Genomic DNA, 16,623 nt, shown 5'->3' on the forward strand with positions numbered 1-16,623 from the left:
GAGTTTGAGACACCCCTGGTCTGTGGAGTTACTTCCAGGCCAGCCAGGGCTACATAGTAAGACTTCTGTTTCCAAATAAACCACAACAAAAGCGCTGAGTGAGTGCTTGTGGCACCTGTTAGTAACCAGGTGGAGACTGTTAGATAGTTGGAAACATGGAATTCTGAGTGTGGACCTCAGTGTGGGGGTCATTGACACACCACCAGCATCACCTCAGAATTTGTAGGAAACTCAGTCTCAGGGCCCACGCCAGGCTTACTAATTTTGACTTTTCAGGTGTGGAACTCCAGCAATTTGAATATTAATAAGCCCTCTTATAGAGAAACTGAACTAGAGCTTAAAGGGAAGATTACGGTATTGATAAAAATTGTATGAATCAGATGTATGATGTTCACTCTTGGAGAGCGACTAAATTTCTGGAAGAATGAGAAAAGATGAGCACCTGGAGTAGGTAAGCAATCCGTGAAACAAAGAATGCTGCTGCAGCCGGCAGTGGTGGCGCACGCCTTTAGTCGAAGCACTCAAGAGGCAGAGGCAACCGGACCTCTGTGAGTTCGAAGCCAGCCTGGTCTACAAAGCCAGTTCCAGGACAGCCAGGGCTACACAGAGAAGCCCTGTCCTGAAAAACCAGAGAGAAAGAGAGAGACTGGCTGGCTTACACTTTCAGAGGTTTAGTCCATTATCATCATGGCAGGACATGGTGCTGGAGAAGGAGCTGAGAGTTCTGCATCTAGATCTGCAGGCAACAGGAAGTAAACTGTGCACGTGAAAGGTCTCACAGGACAGGAAGACCACAATGGACAATGGGCATAGCTTGAGCATATGAGACCTCAAAGCCCGCCCCCACAGTGACACACTTCCTCCAACAAGGCCACACCTACTCCAACAAGGCTACATACTAAGGTTGAAACATTCAAATATATGAGTCTGTGTGGGCTGTACCTGTTCAAATCACCAGAGAGAGGGGGAGGGAGGGAGAATTTTTGTTTTGTTTTGTTTGTTTTGTTTTGTTTTGTTTTTCGAGACAGGGTTTCTCTGTGTAGCTTTGCGCCTTTCCCAGAACTCACTTGGTAGCCCAGGCTGGCCTCAAACTCACAGAGATCTGCCTAGCTCTGCCTCCCGAGTGCTGGGATTAAAGGAATGCGCCACTACCACCCGGCAAGAGGGATACAAGGGACCCACCTTTCCCTAGGTCACTAGTAGATGACAAGCACTGTAAAGGCATTATTTAAATCTATTAAGATCACATTGGTGTTGATAAGGTCTTTATGTTCATATTTTAAGCACTCCTTGTGATGCTTATTTCCCTGTAAGGATGCATTGGTGCTGGGGATGAGGAATGTGGCTCCCTACAGCAGCTGTTGGACTCTCCCTTTCTACTCTGGCTGTCTTAAGCAAAAGGACGCCCAGTCACATAACCAAGTGGGCTACCAATATACCAGCAGCAGCTGTCGGGAACACTCCATAGCCACCTTGACAAGCTACAGGAGGATGGCAGCTGGTTGTCCCTGGCTCCTGATGGTGCAGTCTCGGCCAGAGCTCTTTGAAACAGATTGTACTGAACTTTTTGCTATCACAAGTCTCAAAGAACTGTAAGTGACCCTGCAACCATTTCCACCTTGACCAGAGCCAGAGCATTTCTGATGATGGTCTAACTATTGTTGTGACTGGTGCTAAGAGGCATGGCTATATGGCTAGTCCAGAATATATACCTTAATGACCGTGATTAATGCCAAGAGGCAACACCAAGTGATCCAGGCATCCCTTTCTGGGGCTGTATAAGCAGAGAGCTCAGGCTCACTTAGTGAGTTGCCTGAGAGACACCACTGTGCTGCCTGTCGGTGTTGCGGCACCTGGTTCAATAAAAGGCGTCTCTCAAGTTCCTTTCTCTTTCTTTCTTTCTTTCTTTCTTTCTTTCTTTCTTTCTTTCTTTCTTTCTTTCTTTCTTTCTTTCTTTCTTTCTTTCTTTCTATAGAGTGGTCTTGCTGAGCTGGTAAAGCAAGGAACACAGCAGCAGCAGAGACAGCAGAAGGGTGGCAGTGATGGCAGAGGCAGCGAACCCCAGTGGCAGTAACAGCTCAGCCGTCAGCAGGTCGTGGTGTGAATGCAGCAGAAGCAGCAGCTCCACAGCTGTGCAGTGCCCAGGTAAAGAAGGCGGACGGTGGGATGGGAGAGATGGCAAAAGAGGGCAGCGATCTGAGACTGAGAAGGGGCAAAAGGCCTCTGAGATGCTAGAGAAGAGAACCTGCGGGGCAGGTTGCTAGACAAGTTCTAGAGAACTCGCGAGTCTTCAAGGCCAAGGGTCTCAGACCTTGGGCTGAGAGCTGTAACAAACACTGGCTGTGCAAGGGCTAAAGGTGTCAGTACTTGTGACCTGAAAAGGACTGTAACGCTAGGGAGTACCACTTGCTGCTGCTGCTGCTGCTGCTGCTGCTGATGCTGATGATGATGATGATGATGCTGATGATGCTGATGCTGATGCTGATGCTGCTGCCTGCTGTTACCACTTACTGATGTCAAACACTGAGTGAAATGAAAATTGCCGGAGGCTAGAACCTGAAGGCTTCTCCTTGCCTTCCACAATTGGTTTCTGGATATAACCAAACCTCTCAACCTGTGTGAAATATTTGGGTGGATGAGAGAGTCCCAGAGCTATAGATCTATTATTCGCACTTTTTGGTGGCAGTTGAAAGAGAATTGGTTGTTGGCTGTGGTTGTTTATCTCAGCACTAGGGAGGAGAGGTAAGTTGCTGCAGGTGTAAGGCCAGCCTGAGCTTCACTTGGATAGTAAGACCCTGTCCAAGGAGAGAGATGGAGAATGGGGACAGGGAAGGAGAATTGGTGCAGATAATAGAACTAAGTGGCAAGGCAATGAAAGCAAGAACTACCACTTTCCTGTAATGCTTTGGGGGTACGCGAAAGTGACTTGAAAAAATGCCAGGATAAGGCTCTGATGGATTTTTTTTAAGAAAGGATATGTGCTTTTGCTGTGTAACAAACATTCTAAAACACAGAGCCTAAGACAGTAATTACTATTATAGCTCACCTGTCTGCAGATTGGCTGCTTTCAACATAGCTGCAAACCTCCTGGTAGCTTTGCTCTAAACTAGGCTGTTCCACTTACCTATCATTCTTATCCTGGGACCAGGTGGCTTCCATGTTCTTCTCCTGGAAACAGGAAAAGTACTTAAGAAGACGAATAGACATGCATAGGCATCTTGAGATCCACACTCCAAAATAACATATTTGTACTTCTGATTCATTCTGTAGACAGAGCCGTTTCTGTGGCTCAGTCCATATTGAAGGGGTGGGGATTAGAATGTCTCTCTGTAGAGGAATTGCAAAGTGATATGCCAAAAGGTGTGGGTTCATAGACAGGTGTTGAATATATAGAAGAAGGAAGAGAGGAAAGTAAGGAGAAAGATGGATACCATAGACGTTAAGGTTTAGTGTCCCCACAAAGGTTTATGTATGTGTTAAATGTTTGTTCCCCAAGCTGTCATTATTGGGAGGTGGTAGAACCTTTAAAAAGTAAGGCTTCGTCAGTGGAAGATACTTAGATCATTGGGTACATGTTCTTGGAGGGAAATGTAGAGCCCCTCTCCTTGTTTCCAAGCTCATGATGTCACTGGTTCTCTCATGAGCTCCTGCCATGATATATACTGTTTTTACCAGAGGCACAAAGCGCTCCAGCCATTGGACTTAACCTAGAACTTCTATAACAATGGGAAGAAATAAACCTTGTCTCGTTATAGGTAAATTGCCATAGGCATTTCATTATAATGATGGAAAGCTGACTAATACAATAGAGAATTAACCTTTGAAAAGAAGAAAGGCACTTCTGGGATTGGAAAGAAGGAATTTGATTGGGTTTGACTGTAGCTGGAGTTTTCCTGTGTCCACCCAGCTCCTGCAGCTGCTCAGACCCAAGTAAACACATAGAGACTTATATTACTTATAAACTGTATGGCCATGACAGGCTTCTTGCTAGCTAGATCTTACATCTTAAATTAACCCATTTCTATAAATCTATACCTTGCCACGTGGCTCTGTGGCTTACTGGTATCTGTACATCTTGCTTCTCATGGTAGCGGCTGGCTGTGTCTCCTGACTCAGCCTTCATGTTCCCAGAATTCTCCTCTATGTTTATCCTGCCTATACCATACTTCCTGCCTGTCTACTGGCCAATCAGTGTTTTATTTATCCATCAGTCAGAGCAACACATTCACAGCATACAGAAAGGCATCCCCAGCATTTGACTTAGTAATAAATTAAATTATTAGCTATCTAGTTAAATTTGAGTTTCAGATAAACAATAAATGCTTTTTTGGAAGTGGTTTTGTTTTGCATTAAGATCTCAGTTGTCTAAGCTGGCCTCAAATTCATAATCCTCCTGTCTTAGGCTCTTGTATGTGTACTAGTATTAACTGTGTCTCATGTAATATGTAATATTTGGTAGTTCTCAATTTATCTTTTTTTTTCTTTTTTTTTAGAGACAGGGTTTCTCTGTGTAGTTTTGAACTAACTCTGTAGACCAGGCTGGCCTCAAACTCATAGAGATTCGCCTGGTTCTGCTTCCCAAGTGATGGGATTAAAGGTGTGTGCCACCACTGCCTGGCCAATTTATCATTTTTAAATCATCTTAAATACCATTTAAGTACTTTTAATAATGTAATATGGGAGTTCTAACATACTAAAATCCTCCTCATTTGAAATTTAGAGTTTAACTGGGCATCTTGCATGTTATCTTCCAACTCTGCTTTGAATGGATTTTAAAGAAGAAAAAAACATTCTAAAGTGATTTCCAGAAGGATAGGTATGTTTGGGGATTAGGTCTGGAAAAAGTTTGGAGGAGCTGCTGTGGGTGCTATGTGGGTGCTATGCAATATCAGAAAATGTTGGCCGGGCAGTTGCGATGACTCACTTCACTCACTCACTTCACTCGGGTGGCAGACTTTTTCCTGGATAAACCCCAGCAAACCTTTGCTGGGAAAAGCAGAAATGATTACTCTTACACAGACAAGGTTTTTCTTTCCTTCAGCAGCTGTGAGAGAATATTCAGGCATTGAACTAACGAGAGCCTAGGCTACCGAGGAAAGCAGATGAAACCAAAAGAAGAATTGGGAGGCACAGAGAGTCAGGTCCTCCCTGTAGGCCAGAGAGGTAAAAGTTCACATAGAAACTGAATCTACAGCCTTGAAGGAATAGTCGTGCATAGTAATAGGGTTAAAATTCACTTTTCCATTAACTGGAGCTAAATTAGAAGCAAGAGCTCTAGAGACAAGATACCTGATTTTGAATTCTGGTTTTGTTTGTTTACACAAATGTCCCAGTACCTTAGCTCTTTATTCATAAAATAGGAATACTACTACTTACTTAATAAATCTTAACTGGCTTATTAAGGAGTAAATAAAATAAACCATGTAAACCAAATATATTAGAATGGATTAGAATATATCCAGCACATAGTAAGTCCTCAAATGTTTGTAATTTTTTATTATTTGAAATACCATTTAAGGGTATTAATAATTAGTAAATATGAGTGCCTTAGAAAATATTACTTTAAAGAAGAAAAATATCATGTATACATTCACTGAGTACTTTCCTTCCTTAGCTAGCAAACGGTGTGTTTGTAAATACATCACTATTCTCTACCTGTTAAAGTTGAAGCTCATATACCCTTGATCATTTAAAGTTGTTTTCTTTAGTATTATTACTAGGAAATAATTACACTTGAATCATATCTGTCTCATTTCCCTCTAGGTGAACAAGCTTTGGGATTTTCAGTTTGAGTAATTCCTGTGGGCTCTGCCACCCAGCGAGTTAAAGACAGAATTCCTCCCAGGGGGTTGTGTTCTGGGAATGTGAGCAGCTTGTTTTCTTAAGACACGTCCCTTGCTCTGGCCCCTGTTAGAATCTGTGCTGTTAATTCTGTTAACTTTTGTTTTTCTTTCATCATAACAAAGTTTCTCAAGTTATTTGCACATTCAGAATTTTTGAAAAGTCAATATTTTATGAGGGCATTTAGCTTTTATAAAGAAAAATTAAACTACTCATCTGTATTTTTCGCTGAAAATAAACAGACACATTAATTGATGTTTTTATCTGGGAAGAAAATAGGACAAAGAATGGCTTTGCTTCTAATATTGTAAAATAAGACAGTATTCTCTGGTGGAGTCTTGTAAGGAATTACGGGATTACCAGTTTCATACACAACCAACTTAAATGCATTCTTATCTTTAAAGGGAAGGACCAGTGAGTAAATCACATGTGTTCACAGTCTTGTCTCCTGTAATCATAAACTACACAAACACATTACTCGGTACTCAAGGGGGTAAGGGACATCTGAAGCAGGACTTGCCCCTGAGACCTTTTCCTCGTTGAAGAATAGTGCAATGAAAGCCCACACATAGAAGATAACAGGAAACACCTTCCAGCTCTCCTCTACCTGATGCTTGTTCTTCTCCTTTGTCCTCTAAGGACTTTGGTTCTAATGATTGTTCCACAGAACTTAGAGGGACATTGTAGAAGACGTATCAGATTTCATGTATTGTTTTTCTACCACAATTAGTGTTTTCTTTTATGTCATACCATAGGGTTTTTGGAGGGTTTTATTTGTTTGTTTCTATGTTTCAAGACAGGTTTGTTTCTCTGTGTAGCCCTGGCTGTCCTGCAACTCTCTGTAGACCAGGCTAACTTCAAACTCAGAGACAGCCTGCCCCTGCTTCCCACATGCTAGGATTAAAGGTGTGCGCCACTAACCTGCAATGTTTTAGGGTTTTAACATATTTTGTTTGTAAAAGAAATTGACTGCAGGTAGATTAGGCTGGCCTTGAACTCACACAGATCTGATTGCCTCTGCCTCATGAGCACTGGGAATAAAGGTGTGGGCCACCACTGCTCAGCAGAGATGCTTTTTGAAAAGATTAATTTAAATGTTTATATTAATTGTGGTGAACTTTTAAATATTTTAAAGTACAGTAAAAATATGTAAAGATGATTACTATTGAGAGATTTTATTTGAAAAGTTGATGTGCTTGAATGCTTCTTTATGTGCATTGTTGTTTTTGCTGGTATGTATGTCTGTGTGGGAGTGTCAGTAGTTAGCTGCCGTGTGGGTACTGGGAATTGAACCTGGGTTCTCTGGAAGAGCAGTCAGTGCTCTTAACCACTGAGCCATCTCTCTAGCCTGCCTGTATGCTTTTTTAAAGTGCTAGTCTATAGTTCAATCAGAAAGTAAAGATTAAAACAAAATAAAGTATTAACATCCTTAGAGACATAAAGATCTTTCATTTGTACTTATTTAGTAAGAAAATCTACCTCAATTCAGTTGGATTTTATGTTTTGTTTTCTTTGAAACAAGCTCTCACTCTAGCTAAGACCGACCTTAAACTTGTTTTCATCCTCTTGCCTCAGCCTCCCCAGTGCTAGAATTGTAGACATGAGCCCTCATAACCAACTTAAAATGATTTTTTAAATGTTATACTCTATATTTGAAAGATACTCTTTTGTTGGTGTGGGGGTTTGTTGTTGTTTAGATAGACTCTCGCATAGCCCAGGTGGACGTGAAACTTTCGGTGTAATCCAGGGCAATCTTAATCCTCCTTCCTCCTGTACCTACCATGTACTGTGATTATAGCAGCGTCCATCTTGAAATATTTTTAATTTTGAGGAACAATGGTATGACCTTTTAGAAAATCCAAACTATTATATCAAATGTTCTCAACATTTGATACCTTGATTACTATCTGTTGTGGGTGTGACTCAAAATTCAGCCTTTTCTTACTAGGAGACCTTAAACTAGCTTTGTCTACTGTTGATCTTTTGGAGACTTCTGAAATTAATGTCTAAAGGTTTTTTTTTTTATTATGAAAAGACCTTTTTATTATGAAAATTTCAAATATGTAGAAGTAAGGCAGACAGTATAATGAAGTCGCCCATTATTTTGATCTTTAGTAATATGTTAGTACAGATACTATAGTTATTCATGTAGTAGATGTTTGAGAACTGGAAAAATGTTATTGCTTTAATCCACACTTGAAAGAATTTGTATAAGTCAGAATATTTTAAATATCCATTATTTGCTAACTTATAGTAAGTTGTATTTCAAAAGCTTTTAGTAGTTAGCCCATTTTTGAAACTACAAATGTGCTTCTTATTTTTAAGATTTATTTTATTTTTACTTATGTGTACATCGGTCTATGTGTGGATATGTGCACATACAGGTGCCCCTGGAGGCCAGAGGCATTGGAAGTCTTTGGAGCTGGACTTACAGACACGTGTGAGTCACTAGAATTTGAGTCCTCTGCAAGAGCAGTAATTGTTCTTTACAGCTGGGCCATCTCTCCAGCTTTCTCTTTCTTTCAAGTTGTGTTTTTATAATTTTTAAGAATTTCATACATTTTGTTTACATTCATCTCCCTCCCCCAACTTCTCCGAGATACAGTCCATCTTCCTACCCACCCAAGTTCATGTCTCACTGTCCTTCCTCTCTACTCCTCCCCCTCCCCGTGCCCCCTCCTCGCAGTCCAGCTTGTGTTGGCCAACTACTCTTGGATGTGGGACTTGCTTTGGGGTGTGGTTGCTATAGGTGGGTTCACACCATTAAAGAAAATTGATTCTCTATCGGGTGTGGTGGCACACTCCTTTAATCTCAGCACTAGAGAGGCGGAGGCAGACAGATCTCTGAGTTGGAGGCCAGCCTGGTCTACAGAGTGAGTTCTAGGACAGCCAGGGCTACACAGAAAAATTCTTTCACAAACAAACAAACAAACAAACAAACAAAAAAAAAAAGAAAGAAAAACATTATTTTCCATCTCCCCACAATGATCAAATAGAGCTCCTCCACCAGGTAAGGGACTTTATGCCCACCTCCCCTACTCCATGGTGAGAATCTGTGTGGTCTGTGCACAGGTCTTCCCCATGCTGTTACAGTGTGCGCCTCTGCTTTGTGTCTGGAAAACACTGTCTCTTTGTAGTCATCCACCACCTCTGCTTCTTCAGTCTTTCTGCCCCCTCTTCCTTAATGACCCCCAAATCTTGTGGGGAGAGTGTGATAGAGATGACTCATTTCTGTGTTTCTTATCGTCTTAACCAGGCTGGAGAGATGGCTCGGTAATTAAGTATTGCTCTTGCAGAGGACCCAAGTTTGGCTCCCATCATCCACAAGGTGTAGGGACTTGAAGCTCCTGTAACTTCTGCTCCGGGGCATCCAGCCCTCTCTTCTGACCTTCCAGGGCAATTATTGCACTTACATGCATATGCACCCACACAGACACATATACAAAATCAAAAATTAAAATAAATCCTTTAAAAACAATCTTAAGATGCCTGTTAGCTCCTTGAGTCAGTTTTTAGTAATTCACCTAATACATCATATTTAAAAGAAATCTATCCACTACAATGAGAAAATGCCTCCTTTGAACTGAAATACTAGGGAATATCACAACATGTTTTCCCTTCTAAGAATAGGAATCAAATTCTGCCATAGGGATCATATCTGCCATGTTAAGTCTTAAGCTTTCTCAGCAAAAGTAACAGGACCTCCCAGAGTGAAGAGATAGATGAATATACTCTGTACATACCACTCTGAAGTTGTTCCTCTGTCAGGGTGAGTTAAGGAGTCAAAAACCTCATATAGTAAGGATGATGTCTGTGATAAGTCTTTAGCTCTCTCAACAAAAGTAGTAGGAATTAAGTTTTAAAATTCATGTTTTTCTCACATTTGGCTTCTGTGGGAGAGATGGCTTTGTTGGTAAAATACTTGCTTGCTATTCAAATAAAATATGAAGACCTGCATTCAGACCTCCAGCACACATGTAAAAAGGTAGGCATTCAGGCACCAGACTGAGCTCCAGGAATCCAATCGATGAGAGAGAGGAGAGATACTGCAGGCAAGGGACGTCAAGATTATGATGGGAGGACGTGCAGAGATGACCAGCCACACTAGTGGAAACCCATGAACTGTGGACTGGTGGCTGTGGAGCCCCCATGGGACTGGACTAGGCCCTCTGGATACGGAAGACGATTGCTTGTCTCAAACTGTTTGGAAGACGGTTGTTTGGCTCAAACTGTTTGGGGGGCACCCAGACAGGGGGATCGGGATCTGTTTCTGGTGCATGGGTGGGCTTCTGGGAATCCGATGCACACTCTTGGTGCAGTGGGAAGGGGCTTGGACCTGCCTAGGCTCAGTGTGCTGGGCTCTGCTGACTCCCAATGGGAGACCTCAATTTGGGGGATGTGGGGTTGCAGGGTGGCTTGGGAAAGAGGGCTGGGGGTGGGAGGAAGGAGGAGGGGGGTTATGGATAGTATGTGGAGTGAGTAGAAAATTTCTTAATAAAGAAAAAAAAGGTAGGCATAATCCCAGCACTGGGGAAACACACATATGTGTATGCCACATACAGGCATAACTGTATACACATGCATTGGCACACACATTTGCGTATGCCACATACACATAAAAGTTAGCGTCTGATTATTTTCAACTTTAAGTAAATTTCTGACATAAGAAAATTTTGGTTAATATATGTCTAAGACCACAAAAAACAAACTCTTACACCAGGCGTGATGGCACATGCCTTTAATCCCAGCACTTGGGAGGCAGAAGCAGGCGGATCTCTATAAATTTGAAGGCAGCCTGGTCTACAGAGCTAGTTTCAGACAGCAGGGCTACACAGAGAAACTCTGTCTTGAAAAAAACATAGATAGATAGATAGATAGATAGATAGATAGATAGATAGATGAAAAAACTTGAATTAAAACAAAAACTGGAATATAAGCATAGATCTTAAATTATTAACAAACTGGTGTAAAAGTCATGTGGCTGAAATAATGTTTATCAGGAACCTGTGAGCACTAAAATGTTTTTAGACTCCCTAAGAGTGGGAAATGGAAGCAGAAAGATAAGCTCCACTGCTTCTGGCATGCCAGCCTGTTCCGTGAATCCAATTTGACCTTCAGTTTCTACTTCCCGAATGCTCTAAGTAAGACTTTAGAGGTTCAGAACTGTGTTAATGATTTCCTTATTTTGAACATATATGTAAAACACAAAGATCTGTATACATGTGTATACAGTTATGCCTGTATGTGGAAACTAGAGGTCAATGTTGGGTGTCTGCCCTGATCACTCTCCACCTTGTTTTTTCAGACAGGGTTTCTCACTGAATGTGGAGCTCACCCACTCAGATAGACCGGCTTGTCAGAGGGCTCCAGGAATCTCCTTTTCTCTTAGGCAGCCTTTGGAACGGTGCTACTCAGGGTGAGCAAGTCTTTCTACCTCAAATGACATAATCAAGTTAAACCCTGATAGATGTGCTTAGAGGCCCATCATCTTCCAGGTGATTCTAGATTTTCTCAGGTTGACACCACTAAACATCATGTCAACAAAAGCACATTCCATGTTTTCCTATTATTCTGGAGTCCCACTTGAATGTCCTGGAAACTTGATAACATTTTGCATCTAGGAACCCTACTTTGTTATTTATGTTAGCTTTCTCTTACTGTGATAAATACCTGAGTAAACCAAGAAAATGTTCATTTTTGCTCATAGTTTTAGGGTTTCAATGCATGGTCATTTGGCAACATTACCTTTTGGCCTGCTGTAAGGCAAGCACAAAATGATAGGAAACACATGGTTGAGCAATCTCCTCTCGTGGCATCTAAGAAGCAAAGAAAGAAGGATTCTGTGTTCCATGATCTCCTTGGAGCGTATGACCTAAAACCTTCCATTCAGCCTCACCTCCTCAAGGCTCCACCACTCAACCGAGCCTGGTGTGGTGACTAAGCCTTTAATGTTTGGGGTGATCATTAAAGATTCAAACTGTATTACACCCAAGAGGCAATTCTCAAATAATATCAAGTAAAATCCTTCAAAGACACCAATCCTGCAACTGGTGGTACTAAGAATGCCAGAGGAAGAGATTTCCAGTCAAATAGTGTAACTCAGGAAGGAATCTGCCCTCAAGATGGTAACTCAGGAGGATGCAAATTAAAATCCTAAAGAACTGACGTTGTCAGAGGAGTCTTTGGCCCACAAGAATTTCTTCTGCATCAGTAAATGTGCAGGCTTTTGTTTTTGTTTTGTTTTGTTTTGATAGCTTGACACTAGAGTCATCTGGGAGGAGGGAACTTCAACTAGCGGATAGCAGATGGTTATTGATGATTGAACTGAAGAAAAGACAAAAACTTAGCCAGATGTGGTGGCATACACCTGTAATCCCAACATTTGTGAGGTAGCTACGGTAAGATCAGACTTGCAGGATAAGCTCGGGATACATGAGATCCTGTCTCATAAAATAACAGATCAACAGAGGGAAAAAACAAAAACAAAAAAACCTCATTGTTAATGATAGGAAAATTAGAGGTAATTTACATGCCTGACTTGGTTAAAAGCATATTCCATGAGAACTAGAACCAGTAATAACCATGGCGTTTACTAAGGTGCCATTGCTAAAATACAGTATCTTAATCTTTTAAATACAATGAGTGAGTACATATACATATATGAATATATTGTATCATTGTTAAAATTATGTATTAATTTTATTTATTAACCATATATTAGTGTAGCCATTTAAAAAGATGCTTTCTAAGAGCAAATCTCTCTTCCACATCTTTACCCTAAAACCTGGAAGTCAATATTAATAGCAATTTTATAGCCAACAAAAGCTGAGAATAATGTTATTGACCTCCAGCTGGTGACTAGAACAGTAAACATGTATACAGTGTTTATTCATAGACTGGAATACTACTGAGCAATACAAAGAACCAAATTAACATGGATGGTTATGGGTGGAATAAGCTAAGTGACAGAATCTAGACCCAAAGTAAGTGTGTAATTCCACTTGTGTAGTGTTATAGAGAAAGCAAAACTATTGGGCTAGAAAACATGAACGATTGCAAGGGGAGGTAAGTGCCTCTTAACTGCAATTTGACAGAAGGAAGTTTTTGTGGGTGATGAAACTGTTCAGTCTTTTTTTTCTTAAGGTTTGTTTTTATTTATGTGTGTCTCTCTGTGTGTACATGGACACCAGAACAGGGTGTCAGACCCCCTGGAGCTAGACTTCCAGGAGGTTATGAATCTCCTGGCTTGGGTGCTGGGAACAGAAACTCAGTTCTCTGGAAGAGCAGTGTGTGCTTGTAACTGCTGCGCTGTTTCTCCAGCTCGTTACTGTTGTGTCTTGATTGTACTGGATATGTGAATGCATCCTCAAATCTCAGGGTACTGGCTGAGCCATGGCGATGCATGCCTTTAATCCCAGCACTCAGGATCTCAGGACCATCTTGCTCTACAGAGCAAGTTCCAGGACAACCAGGGTTACACAAAGAAACTTTGTCTTGAAAAACAAAACAGAAACGCCATGGACTCTATTGCTTGTCGTATAGCAGGCTGCCTGTACCCTTCAGCTCTCGGATGGACGGAGAGCAGTGAGACAGGCGGGCTCCAGCTGCCAGCTAGGGGAGACCTGGACCTCCTGCTTCCTTCTCCATGGCTCTCTGCTGCTGCTGCTGCTGCTGCTGCTGCTGCTGCTGCTGCTGCTGCTGCTGCTGCTGGTGCTATATGCACCTCATACTGAAAACGGAACAGATGGTTATTTCTTGCCCCCCATTTCCTCTGGAACATTCTTAATCCACAGAGAAATTTTGAGGGGGAAAATGGCCTCCATTATTAAATGTGCAGTCTTCTGGCCCTTATGAGCATAAATTGTACCTAATTAGAATATTTCTATCATTCACGTTCATTTTTTATTTCTCAAACTATTTAGACATGGATAAGTCAAATGTTCCTGGAAATGGCTACATGGACATTGTCTGGTAGTGGAAATTTGTAAAAAACCATTAGAAAACAAACTCAAAGCTGAAATTTGAGTCAACAAAACAAACAGTTGTACCTAAGAATTACAATTGCTTTTCTCTGTCCTTAAGAATAAGAAAAATAGCTTTTCTTAGACCTTTAAGTGAATATATTTTTAAGAACCAATGATTTTGCTTAATTGTGTTTCAGGTATAGTCCCCAAAAGTGTTTAATGAGTCTTTTGAGTTATTGATTGGTTGTCAGTATTCATGATAATTATTCTTTAACATATTTTCTGTACATAAACAGCAATTGTTCACGGGAATTTGCCTAATTTCCATTAAATAACCTTTCATAGAGAAGAGAGACACAGAGAGACAGACAAAGGGAGAGATAGACAGACAGACAGATAGAGGGGGAAATATGAATTAATGTGGCTTCCAATAATGGTGAAGTTTATGAATTGCTTTTCTCATATAGAGAATAAGATTTAGGACGCGTTGTCTATGAAACACCAAGACTACCTTCTTATTTTCCTGAGTTGTATCAGGCACAAGGGCATAAACTGATAATTAGTGTCTGTATAACACAGAGGAGATTTTTATGGATTTATGATATTGATAAGTACACAGCATGTATATGACAGTTTACACCTTCTTTATTAGAGAGTACTTTTATTAGAAATACTTGCATGATATGAAAATGCACACCACTTTAAGATTTCTATGTGAGTTGCCTATTTGAAAGCTTCATGGTTCGAGGCCAGCCTGGTCTACAAAGCAAGTTCCAGGACAGCCAGAGCTGTTAGACAGAGAAACCCTGTCTCAAAAAACCAAAAAGAAAAAGAAAAAGCCTCATGGTATTTCTGAAAACATTTTTAATCTTCTAGCCTCTTACAGTAAGCATTTTCCTCCCTCTGACATTAATTTCCTCCTTAAGGTTTTCACTTCTGTAGTAATCTTAGAGTAAATGGAAGTACACATAATAATAAGCCCATCTAGATTTTTAACGCCCTGATTTTTCTTAGGTAGTCTTGTAATAAGGAAGTAATTCAATGCAGAAAACATCAGTTCTGCACGTGCACACTGAGCTACAAACTGGCCAATATCCCATTCACTTAGCTCTATATATCTGAGCACATCCACCCTTACATTAGGACAGACAAGATTTGCTCTCTCCCTGGAGTAGCATATGCATAATAAAAAGTGAATAAATATTGATAATTGCTTCTACATGTGCAGAAATTTCGAAGCAAACTGTTAGAGGACTGTTTCACTTGTATCTAAGGCTTAAAGAGCAAGCATAGCAAATCTAATCCGTTCATTCTCCTGTTTTTGTAATGCACTACATCATACCTTCCTCAAGCACCAATACTTTCTCGTTTTTTACCCCTTGCTTCCTATGTCTGTGAGAAAAAGGAATAATCAGAAAAAAACTTAGAGAAACCACCTCACTACAACCACTGCATGAGTCGCCCACCTAGATCTGAATTGTCTGCTCTTTCTCCCTTGTGAATGAAGTGTTCCTAGCTCTGCAGCTCTGCAATTCATACATTAGGTCTGGTACTTACCCTACTTACTGATTGTGATTTAGCAACTTTCTCCACTCTCCTGCATCATCACTCTCATCTGAATGAACTAGAAACCACCTTGCTAGAAACAACAATCAGTTCTCTAGGATTCTGTTTTTAAGATTTATTTTTTAAGGTCATTTTGGTTTTGTTTATGTGCATGTGTGTGGCGATTGGCACAGCTTTGGGATCAACCTGACTTGGGCAACAGGGAATGAAGAAACAACAGACTCATTGTGGTAGTTTGAATGTAATTGACCCCCATAAGGTCATAAGGAGTGGCACTATTAGGAGGTTTTGGCTTTGTTAGAGTAGGTATGGTCTTGTTGGAGGGAGTGTGTCACTGTGGGGGTGGGATTTGAAGTCTCACACATGTTTAAGCCAAGTCTCAGACCACTTCCTATTGCTTGCAGGTCAAGATGTAAGAACTCTCAGCTCCTTCTCCAGGACCATGTCTGCCTGCATGCTGCCTTGCTTCTTGCCATGATGATAATGGACTAAACCTCTGAACTGTAAGTGAGCCACCCCAAGTAAATGTTTTTCCTTTGTAAGAGTTGCACTGGTCTTAGTGTCTCTTCACAGCAATGGAAACCCAAACTAAGATACTCATGAAAAGCTGAGATCCATGGATCATACACTCTGGTGGAGATACACCATCAGCAGCCCAGAAACTTGATATGTTTATTATATACAATATGAACAAGGAGCATGTTTATTATATTCAGCAAACTGAAGAGGCAGGAACTGGAGTTACAAGCATTTGTAAACCGCCTTACATGAGTGCTGGAAAACAAACTTGGGTTCAAAAGCTCTCTTAACTGCTGAGCTAGCTCTCTAGCCCCTATTTTTATTTAATGTGTGTAGTATGGTGGGAGGAGTATGTGCACATAAGTGCATGTCATTGAAATTTTCTCTGGGCCTCCAACCAGCTCCCAAATAAAGACACAGAGACTTACTATTAATTATGAATGCTTGGCCTTAGCTTAGGCTTGTTTCTAGCTTTTCTTTTCTTTTTCTTTTCTTTCTTTCTTTCTTTTCTTTTTTTTTTTTTACTTAAATCAACACATTTCTATTAATGTGTTGCCTGGGACTCATTTACCTTTTGTACATACTGTCCATCCTGCTTTCCTGCTTCCTCCATGTCTGACTGATTGGCCCCTGGCTGACTGGCTGACTGGCTGACTGGCTGGCTTCCCTTTTTTCTCTGCCCATCACTGCCTATCCCTCCTCTTCCTAGCCTTTGGCCATTCAGCTTTTTATT

The 16,623-nt window shown here is 41.0% G+C and overlaps 1 long non-coding RNA gene across 1 annotated transcript; it reads left to right on the forward strand.

Moving 5' to 3' along the window:
• The first annotated feature begins 1,981 nt into the window (after positions 1-1,981).
• On the forward strand, positions 1,982-15,816 carry LOC114696847. The gene is made up of 3 exons (XR_003735075.2): positions 1,982-2,145; positions 11,147-11,257; positions 15,776-15,816. It is a non-coding gene; the product is annotated as an uncharacterized LOC114696847 (long non-coding RNA).
• The last annotated feature ends 807 nt before the right edge of the window (positions 15,817-16,623 follow it).

Source organism: Peromyscus leucopus, chromosome 8a (genome assembly GCF_004664715.2).
Source record: "Peromyscus leucopus breed LL Stock chromosome 8a, UCI_PerLeu_2.1, whole genome shotgun sequence".
Lineage (NCBI taxonomy): Eukaryota > Metazoa > Chordata > Mammalia > Rodentia > Cricetidae > Peromyscus > Peromyscus leucopus.